Source organism: Mustela nivalis (assembly GCF_964662115.1).
Source record: "Mustela nivalis genome assembly, chromosome: 12".
Taxonomy (NCBI): Eukaryota; Metazoa; Chordata; class Mammalia; order Carnivora; family Mustelidae; genus Mustela; species Mustela nivalis.
The window spans coordinates 17,390,611-17,400,182 of record NC_139031.1 but is presented as its reverse complement, the minus strand read 5'-3'; positions in this window follow the sequence as shown (position 1 = coordinate 17,400,182).

The window sequence follows — 9,572 nt, the reverse complement described above, 5'->3', positions numbered from 1 at the left end:
CTGCCTCTCTGCCTGCTTGTGGTCTCTGTTTCTCAAATAAATTGATAAAATCTAAAAAAAAAAAAAACCTACTCAAAATGGTTTAAAAACCTATCTATAAGAACTAAAAATATGAAACTCCTAGAGGAAATGTGGGGATGAAGATTCAGAACATTGGATTTGGCAATGATTTCTTTGGTAGGACACCAGAAGCACAAACAACAAAAGTAAAAATAGACAGAGAGAACTATATGAAATGTAAAAACTTGTGTGCATCAAAGGAAACACTCAACAGAGTGAAAAGACAACCTATAGAATGGTTGAAAATATTTGGTTGCAAAATTTGGTTGCAAATGGTTGCAAAGAATATTTGCAAATCATATATATTAGAGGTTATATCCAAAATATGTAAGGAATTTCTACAACTCAACCTCTACAAAAAACAAATAACCCAATTTAAAAATGGGCCAGGGACTTGAAAAGACAATTCTCCAAAGAGAATATACAAATGGCCAACACATATGAAAAGTTGCTCAACATCACTTATTACAAGAGAAACGCAAATCAAGGGGCACCTGGGTGGCTCAGTTAAGTGTCTGACTCTTGATTTTGGCTCAGGTTATGATCTCAGAGTTGTGACCTTGAGATCCCCAAGTTGGGCTTTGTGTCGGGGCATGGAACCCTCTTGTGATCCTCTGTCTCCCTCTGCCAACCCCTCTCTCCTCCTCTATGAAGAAAGGAAGGAAGGAAGGAAGGGGAAAGGAAAGGAAGACAGACACACAGAAACAAAGAAAGAAAAGAAACTGCAAATCAAAACTACACTGAGATACCACCACACATCCATTAGAATGGCCACTATCAAAAGAACAGAAAAGAGTGTTGGCAAAGATGCAGAGAATTCTTTGGCACTGTTGGCGGGGGTGTAAAATGGTACTGCCATTATGGAAAACAGTATAGAAGTTCCTAAAAAAAATTACAAATAGCATTACCATATGGTCCAGATATCCTACTTCTAGGTATATATCCAAAAGAATTCAAACCAGGATCTTGAAGAGATATTTGTACACCTGTCAATTACAACGTTATGCACAACAGCCAAGAGATGGAAACAACCCAAATGTCCACTGAGAAATGAATGGATAAAGGGAATGTGATATATACATATAATGGAATATTATGTAGACTTAAAAAAGAAGGAAATTCTGTCACCTGCTACAACATGGATGAACCTTGAGGACATTCTGCTAAGTGAAATAAGCCAGTCAGAAAAGGGCAAATACTGTATGATTCCATTCATATGAAGTATCTAAAATAGCCAAAATCATACAAGTAGAAATTAGAAAGGCTACAGGGAGAGGGAACTAGTATTTAATGAGTTTTTAATGAGTATTTAATGAGAGTTTCAGTTTTGCAAACTGAAAAAGTTCCAGGGATCCCACTGCACAACACTGTGAATACACTTAACTGTACTCTTAAAAATGGTTACATCGGTAAATTTAATGTCATGTGTTTTTAGCACAAGATAAAAAAGAGATGAAGGGAAAGATTCTACACATTTTTAAAAGATTTATTTTAGAGAGAGAGTGTGTATGTGTTAAAGTGGGGGAGAGGAGCAGAGGGAGAGGGAGAGAATATCAAGCAGACTCCCCGCTGAGTGTGGTGCCCAATGCGGGGCTTGATGCCGGGACCCTGAGATCACAACCTGAGCTGAAATCAAGAGTCAGACGCGCGACCCGGTGAGCCACCCAGGAGTCCCAAGACTTCTAAACTTCTGAAGGGAAATGATGTCATGACAAGCATCAGCATGAAACGAAAAGGATGATGGTTATTTTTATGATTGTCAAAGTCTTGCAAAAGTACCGAATTTAAAATTTGGATTTTGAATTTTATCATACAGGTGTCATAAATTACTTCCCAAAAGGATTCTCCAATGCAAAGTAAGCCTGGTCTTAGATCTCATTAAATCCACCAAGCAATAGTGGGAGGATACATTCTAATGTGACAGAGGAGCCTCAGAGAAGCTGAGGAACTCGCCCAAAGTCACAAAATTAGTATACAACTGCCTCAGGATTCAAACCCAGGGCTCACTACCTCCACCGCGCATGCCCTTGACTGCTACACCATACTGCTGCTAGTTTGAAAAAATTTTTTTAATTGAGAGGTCTGTTTAAAACTGGCCAAAGGTAGTCCAGTGAAGCCAGTCCCATTTGCATTCTCTTACAAACGAATATGGTGCCACCAAGAAGTCCAGCAGAACAGTGAGTGGAGCTAGAGAGCTTAGATTTTTCACACAAAATTTCAGGGTTTGCTTTTCTCTGTGAGACAAATAGAATTCACTTTTCCTTCTTTTCTCAAACCATCTGCTTTGATATTTGGGGAGTCTGGACCTCGTGTGTTAACGTCTAGCTGTATTATATGAATACACACATAGGAATGGGCGAGCTGAACATTTTATTTGCCGAAAAGTAAAACAAACATTGTGCCTTCTTCAGTTATGGGGAATTTAAAGCCATCGTGCTCCAGCCTTTGGAAACTATCAGTGTCAGGATCCTCAGTCAGAAACAGTAGAAAGCATTCTCACTAGCCTGAACAAAACACAAGTTTCTTAAAGGAGATCAAGTGCCTCGCAGACTTCTTGGGAAAGCCAGAGAATTAAGCTTGGAAGTTCCACTCCACTGAGAATTACACCCAAAGCACAGAGTGGAATGGCTCCAGCAAGGACTCCAATGCCCCTGCCGTTGGGCACAGACCCTGTAGCTCCCAGCCATGACTTTGGACACTGTTCTAGAACATCTGCTGCTGCTATCCCAATTGGCAATGGTCTAGTAGATTGCAAAAATGGCCATCAATTCTTGTTTTCTCCTGTATCCATCCATCCATGCTCCTTTACCAGGATACTTTGAATGACCTCCCACCTGATTCAGGGCTGAGCCAATGGGATGTCAGGAAAGTGATGCTAGCAGAGACTTGTGAAGCCTGTGCACTATGGAGCTTGTCTTCTTTTTTAACCCGGAAAAACTTTGGAAGCTTGGAGAAACCCAAGCTGACCTCCAGGATGATGAGACAGACATGGCACAGTCACCCATGCTACCCAAACCTACACCTTGTCAGCCACCAGACATGTAATTTGAGGCCGACCTAAATCTCCCACCTATTAGATGGCTTGCCAGTTCACCAAGGACACAGGAGTGAGCCCAGCCATGATCAATGAAGCTGGCACAGACCACACAGTCTGGCCAACCCACAAAATCACAAGCTAAATAAATGATGGTTATTACAAGTTAAGTTTGAGGTATCAGCAGCAAAAGGTACCTGATATTAGTTTACTAAATTCTTTCACATACCTTTTCTCACTCTCTGCTCCCAAATCTCTAAGGCAAAAGAACAGGTACCTTATCTACATGTGCCAAGGAGGAAGAAATTGAACCTCACAGAAGCTTAATAACTTGCCAAATGTCAAACTGCTAATAAATAAATAAGGTAGATTTAGAATGGAGGTTACCTTGACCCCCAGTCAAAATATACACATTGACCATACTGTTCTGTTTGAGGCAAAGCAGTAGTGCCATATGGCTTCAGCTTAGCCAATGGTTCTGCTAATATATTCCTCTCTCCTCTGATTATCATCTGAACTCTGAAAATTCAAGAGGGGATCCCTCTGTCGAAATCTGTTCCATCATGTAGACGCAACTTTCAAGTCTGGGCTAGAGTTTCAGGGGATCGTAGGGAATAAGCAGGGAAATATCTCCTGTGAGGCGCATACTTTGGAGGACATCAACATTTCTTATTCTCTGTGGAGCTCTGCTCTGGTCTCCCACTTACCGATGAGCTCTTACAGATGCTAGCATAGCTAAGAGGACCGAACATGTTATAGGCAAAGATCTTAGGATGGAATTTGGGGTCAGTACTAATATGAAGGCAAGCTCTTGGTTCTATTAAGGAGCTTAACTCAAGTTTGTTATTAGCCATGGTTCTAGAAGGAATGTGCACAGTAGTGTTGTGATGTGGGAATAATAAGATACTGTTGGTGTTCGTTAGCAGGGTTCACAAAAGCTTTCATGGGGGATGTAGCATTGGAGCTGGACTCTAGGGACTGCAGCAAAAGGATGGAGGACAAGGAGGTAGACAAGTCTGGCAGGAGACTGGCTAAAAGGAGTCTCAGAAAATGGGAAAACCCAAATAGACTAATGTAGGTTTTAAGCAGGAATGACCAGAATAACTTTAACTGAAACAGAGAAGTGGTTAATAAATGCACCAGTTCTAGGATTTGCTAGCAATGAGAAATCAATGAAACAGGTATTACTTTAGAGTCTAAAGAAAAAAGAAGGGGGCTGGTGTAGGGAAACGTGATGAATTTCATTTTGAATATGTTGGGCTTGAAGTATCAGTAGATTATCTTTATGGGCATGTCTGTGACCAGTTAAAAACCTAGCCTTGGACCACAAAAGGGAAGCCAATGGGCTCAGCTGTGATTCCTACCTTGTAGAGTTCTGTGAGAATGAAATAGGATAATATGTCTACATGTCTAGTGGAGTGCTTGGCCACAGAAGAAAGTTTAAATTACCATTCAGTTCCTAGAATAAACAATTTCCTTACCCCACTTTTTTCCTCTCCTTTGGCGGTGGGGAAGCCTGACTTTCAATGTTTCCTAGGATCTACCAAGACTACCTTTGCCAAGTACCCATCATCAAGAATGGTTTGGGAGCCCCATTCTAGAGAAAACAGTATGGTGGTTTAAAAAAATTTTTAAATAGCATCACAATATGATTCTGCAATTCTATTTCTGAGCATGTGGCCAAAATAATTAAAAGTAGGGTCCTGAAAAGGCATTTGTACACCCATGTTCTTATTCAAAATAGCTAAAACATGGAAACCACCCAAATGTCCATTGACAGATGAGTGGATAAACAAAATGTGGTATGTACATACAGTGCAGTATTATTCAGCCTTAAGAAGTATTATTCAGGCTACAACACGGACAAAGTTTGAAGATACTATGCCAAGTGAAATAAGCTAGTCACAAAAGGACAAATACTGTATGATTCCACTTATGAGAACTCAGAGTAGTCAACGCGTAGAGACAGACAAAAGAATAACGTTCGCCAGGGGCTGGGGGAAAGGCAAGTTCATGTTTAATGGGCACAGACTTTCAGTTTCCCAAGATGAAGAGAAATTTGGAGGTGAGTGTTGGGGATGGCGGCATAGCACTCTGAATGGATTTAATTCTACTGAACTATACAGTTTAAAATGGTTAAGATAGTAAATTTCTATTCCATTTGACCACAATACATTTTTGGGAGGAAAAAAAAAAAATCCCATGACAGGGAGAGATTGGTAAAATACAGATTCCCAGGCCTCACCCAAAAGGGTGCAGGTTCAATAGTTCTAAAGTGGGGAAATCTTTAACAAGCTTCCAGGTGATGCTGCAGCCGCCCGTGCCTGGGCCATTCTTTGAACAGCACTGCCCTAGAGGGAAACAGACTAACGCGAGGGAGGTAAGTTGAGTCAGGAAATGATCTTCTGTAACAGGGAAGACAGATGGCAGCTCTCTTAAGCCACTGTCAGTGTGGTGTACGCCTCTTTGTCAACCAGCTTAGCTCCCATGCTGATTCAGTTGGTACTCAATAATTGCCTGTTGAGGCCCCTAGGTGGCTCAGTGGGTTAAACGTCTGCTTTGGGCTTAGGTGGTGATCTCAGGGTCCTGGGATGGAGTCCCATGTCTGGCTCCCGGCTCCCTGCCTGCTGCTCCCAGTCCATCTCCCACTCCCTGCCCTTCCCTCTGCAGAGAGAAACTTCCATGGCTCCCCAGGGCCAGGCCATGGGCTCCAAGGGCTGCTGCTGCATACACCAGTCCTCTGCGCAGGTCAGACTGCCTCATCCCCCACCCCACCCTCCAGCTACCACCCCTTCCCAGAGAGAGTTAAAGAACGACTTATCTCCCAGGGCACGATGCGGGCACAGGCTTTGCTGAGAGCCCAATTCCAAGTCCATGAGCTGAAAACACTCATGGGCAATGTCAGACCTGGGAGGCGCTGCTGTGGTGGGAAAGAATGTTGGTCTTGACCACTTCCTTCTCTTTATTCTGCAGAGCAGTTAAATGCTGGCCTTGCCCGAATATCATGCTGAGACCTGGACTTCAGTAAGTCCAAAACACACACCCTTTTCAGAAATGTGTAATGTCATCATTTCTTGACCAAAGGACTCTGACCACAAAGAGGCACAAATTTTCCATTGGGATTGATTCGGCTGCTCCCTTTTGGTGGGTATGCTCTTTCCGTCTTGCTTTTGAAACCCCAATTCATTATATGAAGTATAGGTTTTTCAAACTGATTTTCAAGTAGCTTGTTATTAAATATACATATCTCGTCCCTCTGTCTTTCTCACTCCACTTTACGGATTTGAGAACTGAGACAAAGAACAGCCAATGGCTTAGAAAAGCTAACTTTGCTTTTTATTTGGACCAGGGACCATCATCTGGGCTTTGAAGTCTAAAGATCTAGGATTACCCACCCTCTCCCCAACCCTCAGTATGGCCAGACCCTGATGCAAAAAGCCAGGAACCTCATTCCCCAAGTACAAGCAACTCAAGACTTCCAGTTTCTGGTTGCAATTGAAGGCTAGTAAATGTGGAGAACAGAATGGAACTGCTTCTTGCACAGGCAAACAATTTGTAATCATTAAGAAGTATGAAGCTAATGAAAGGCAATTAGTCCAACGGCAAACCTGGCCATAAATTTTATTCCCAAAGTGAACACATGATTTCTTGATAAAGTAGAAAATGTGGAGCTATTATTAAATACAAAGTAAAATGACATTAAAAAAAAAAAAGTGCCAGAAGATAGAAGGAATGCAAGCAGGAGCCCTGGGGCAGAGGGAGGGGAGAGCTAGGCAAGGCGGATGTGTGGGGAGGGTGAGGGGCACTGTGGAGCCCTGCCAAGGGAAGCCGGTCTCCAGGCTGGCGATGCTTCAGGGGCCAGGGACAGACCGGGCTCCCCGCCCCCCAGATGTCCTGAGCTTGGATCTCTGTAGTTCTGGCTGAGCCACTCTCCCTCCCCAGCCTGCCGCCCCGTCCACAGGGAGTCACATGGTACCCTCCCCCCACGGAGCAAGAAATAAAGAATGACTCCTCATTTCCTGGAACACTCGAGACCACAGGGGAGTTGGCAGAGGCAGGGGAAAGTTAAGATTTTTTGGTGGAATGGGGGCAGGGAGAGAGGGCACTGAAACTACCTATGTATCTCTCCCTACCAGACAGAATTCTGGCAAAATGTATGCGACGGCTTTTGAGATAGCCTATGGCTGGGCGAAAAAAAAAAAAAATCAGCCTGGGATGCTTTAAGTTTTACTCAGAGAACCAGACTGCCAGGGAAGGATTTCTTCCTTTGAAAGAGCAGAATATAACTTGCCCTCAGGCCACCTTAAGCTGTACCTTGAATGAATACCTAATATGATCACAAAATCTTTCCAGCCGCTAAGAAAAAGGGTCTTCCCCTCTTTTCCATCCCAGATGTCTGACATTCCTTTAATACAGGACAAAAAAATCTTAATGAAATCATTAAAGATAACATTTTAAAAGCAAATAGCACTAAGGAACAGAGCACATGGAAGACATTCATCTGTCATGGAAAGGTAGGCAGGAAGTTGAACGACAGGTGAAAATGACTGGCAGCAGATTTCCCTGTTTTGATAGAAGAAAGAGGTGCTAAAGAAGAGGGGTTTATGTTGAAGAAAGACCGAGAAAACAACGTTAGCTGATTTTACTAAGGGTTGGCCTTGTTTCTCTTCAGTTGGGGGGGAGGAAAGAGAACAGTCCCTTTCCAGCAGGCCGGGAATATATCCTTGTCCCATGGGGCTGTTGACAATAGATAATCTTTTGTATGCTTTATGGAGATTTGAGCACTTTCTTTCTTAATGCTTTCTCAAAAGCCTTATTTGAGCATTCCGTAGCATCATTATTTGAGATATGATATGTACAGGAGACAGTTGGTGGCCCAGCACAGTGAGATGCAAAGGGCCTGGCATTGGAAGCCCAAGATTTGTGTTCTACCCCAGGCCCTTGCCACCAACTAACTGAATGACCAACCTGGGACCAGTCACTTCCTCCCTGATGCTTCATTTTCTCAGTAAATGTCCCGGATCAGGGTTTCCTTCCTTCCAAGTTGGGATGCTTTCTTTGAATGCAGAGCTGCCCCCGTGGAAGTAGAGGAGGGGTCCCAGAAGCCTGCCCACCCAGCTCCCAGTACCCGCCCCCCCACCCTCTGCCCCCTGAAGCACCTCATCAGAACCCCAGAGAGTTTGAACTGCCCTGCCTGAGACAGCCACTAACATCTCTAGGAGTTTGTCAAAGAGAATCTTCTGCTGGAGGACTGTTACAGAGAATCTGGCAATCCTGTTCTAGAATAAGTCACATATTCTATGAGCCTTTTTCTGCTCATGGGAGTCAGAGGAAGGTGCTGTTAGTGGGCCTTGGGATGCCCCCCCAAAAGGTAGATAATGTCTTCCTTAGCTGCTCAGGCTGCCAGAATATATGGAAGGTCTAGGAATTTCTTACTAATAATCCTTTTGTTTGGAACAGCTCTACCCATTACATCTTCTATGAACAATTCTGTAATCTGCCTTCCAGGTCAGCCCCTCCTTGCTAGCCTAGGCTGCCTCTTGTCCTTTTTCATGTCTGCCATCCTGCTGGGTCCTGATGACAAATGTCCCACCACGTGTCATGGATAATTTACATGGTTCGAACGACACACTTCCTGTCTTCCCTGACCAAGTTACTATCCATCCACACACCCCACTCCCACCAGACCCAGAGGAAGCAGAGAGGAGCTCTGTGCTCTTGCCCTGAAAATTATGAAGCACTGGAGGAAATAAGAAATGACATAAAAAATGAGAAGCGATGGAACTGGTTCTTTACTTCTCCCTGAAAATCAAAGGCACGTCCCATGCCACATCACATACAGGAAAGAAGCCCTGCAGATCCTTGAACATTGGAGTGGGGACAGAGAAAATTGTATCTGAGAGAAACTACTCTGGCAAAGAGATGGTAAAGGGATCAGAGCAGGGAAAATTCAAGAAAGGGAGAATGATGGCGGCATGAATCCAGACCCTGGGTGTGGGGCAGTTCTGTGCTGGGAAGGACAGCTCTCCCTTCTGAGAGCGGCCCCGGGGCAGTGTGGAGAACTTGGTCTGGGATTGGAGATGGGGAATCTAGGGGCAGGGCTGCCACCAGTCCTGCCCTCACCTTGTCAATGAGAGGCTTTTAAAACAAGGGGGGGGGTATGCCCAGAGTCTATGAGGACCTCCCTGCACTATACAGTCTATGGCTACAGCCTTTGTCAGCCTTTGTGGCTCAGAAAGGCCACACTCGCTAGGCATGTCTCCCTGCATTCTATGCATGTACCTTAGCTTGTCCCTAGATCCTTCTAGACACCTTCCATGTTGATGGCTGGAAGTGCCACCTGGAAAAATTATGGAACAGTAACCAACATTTGTGCGAAACTTGTTCTGGCAAGCCCTGCTCAGTTTGCTTTTTGGATTTGTATATGAAGTAACTACTATTATCCTTCTGATTTTATAGGTAAGGAATCCAAGGAACA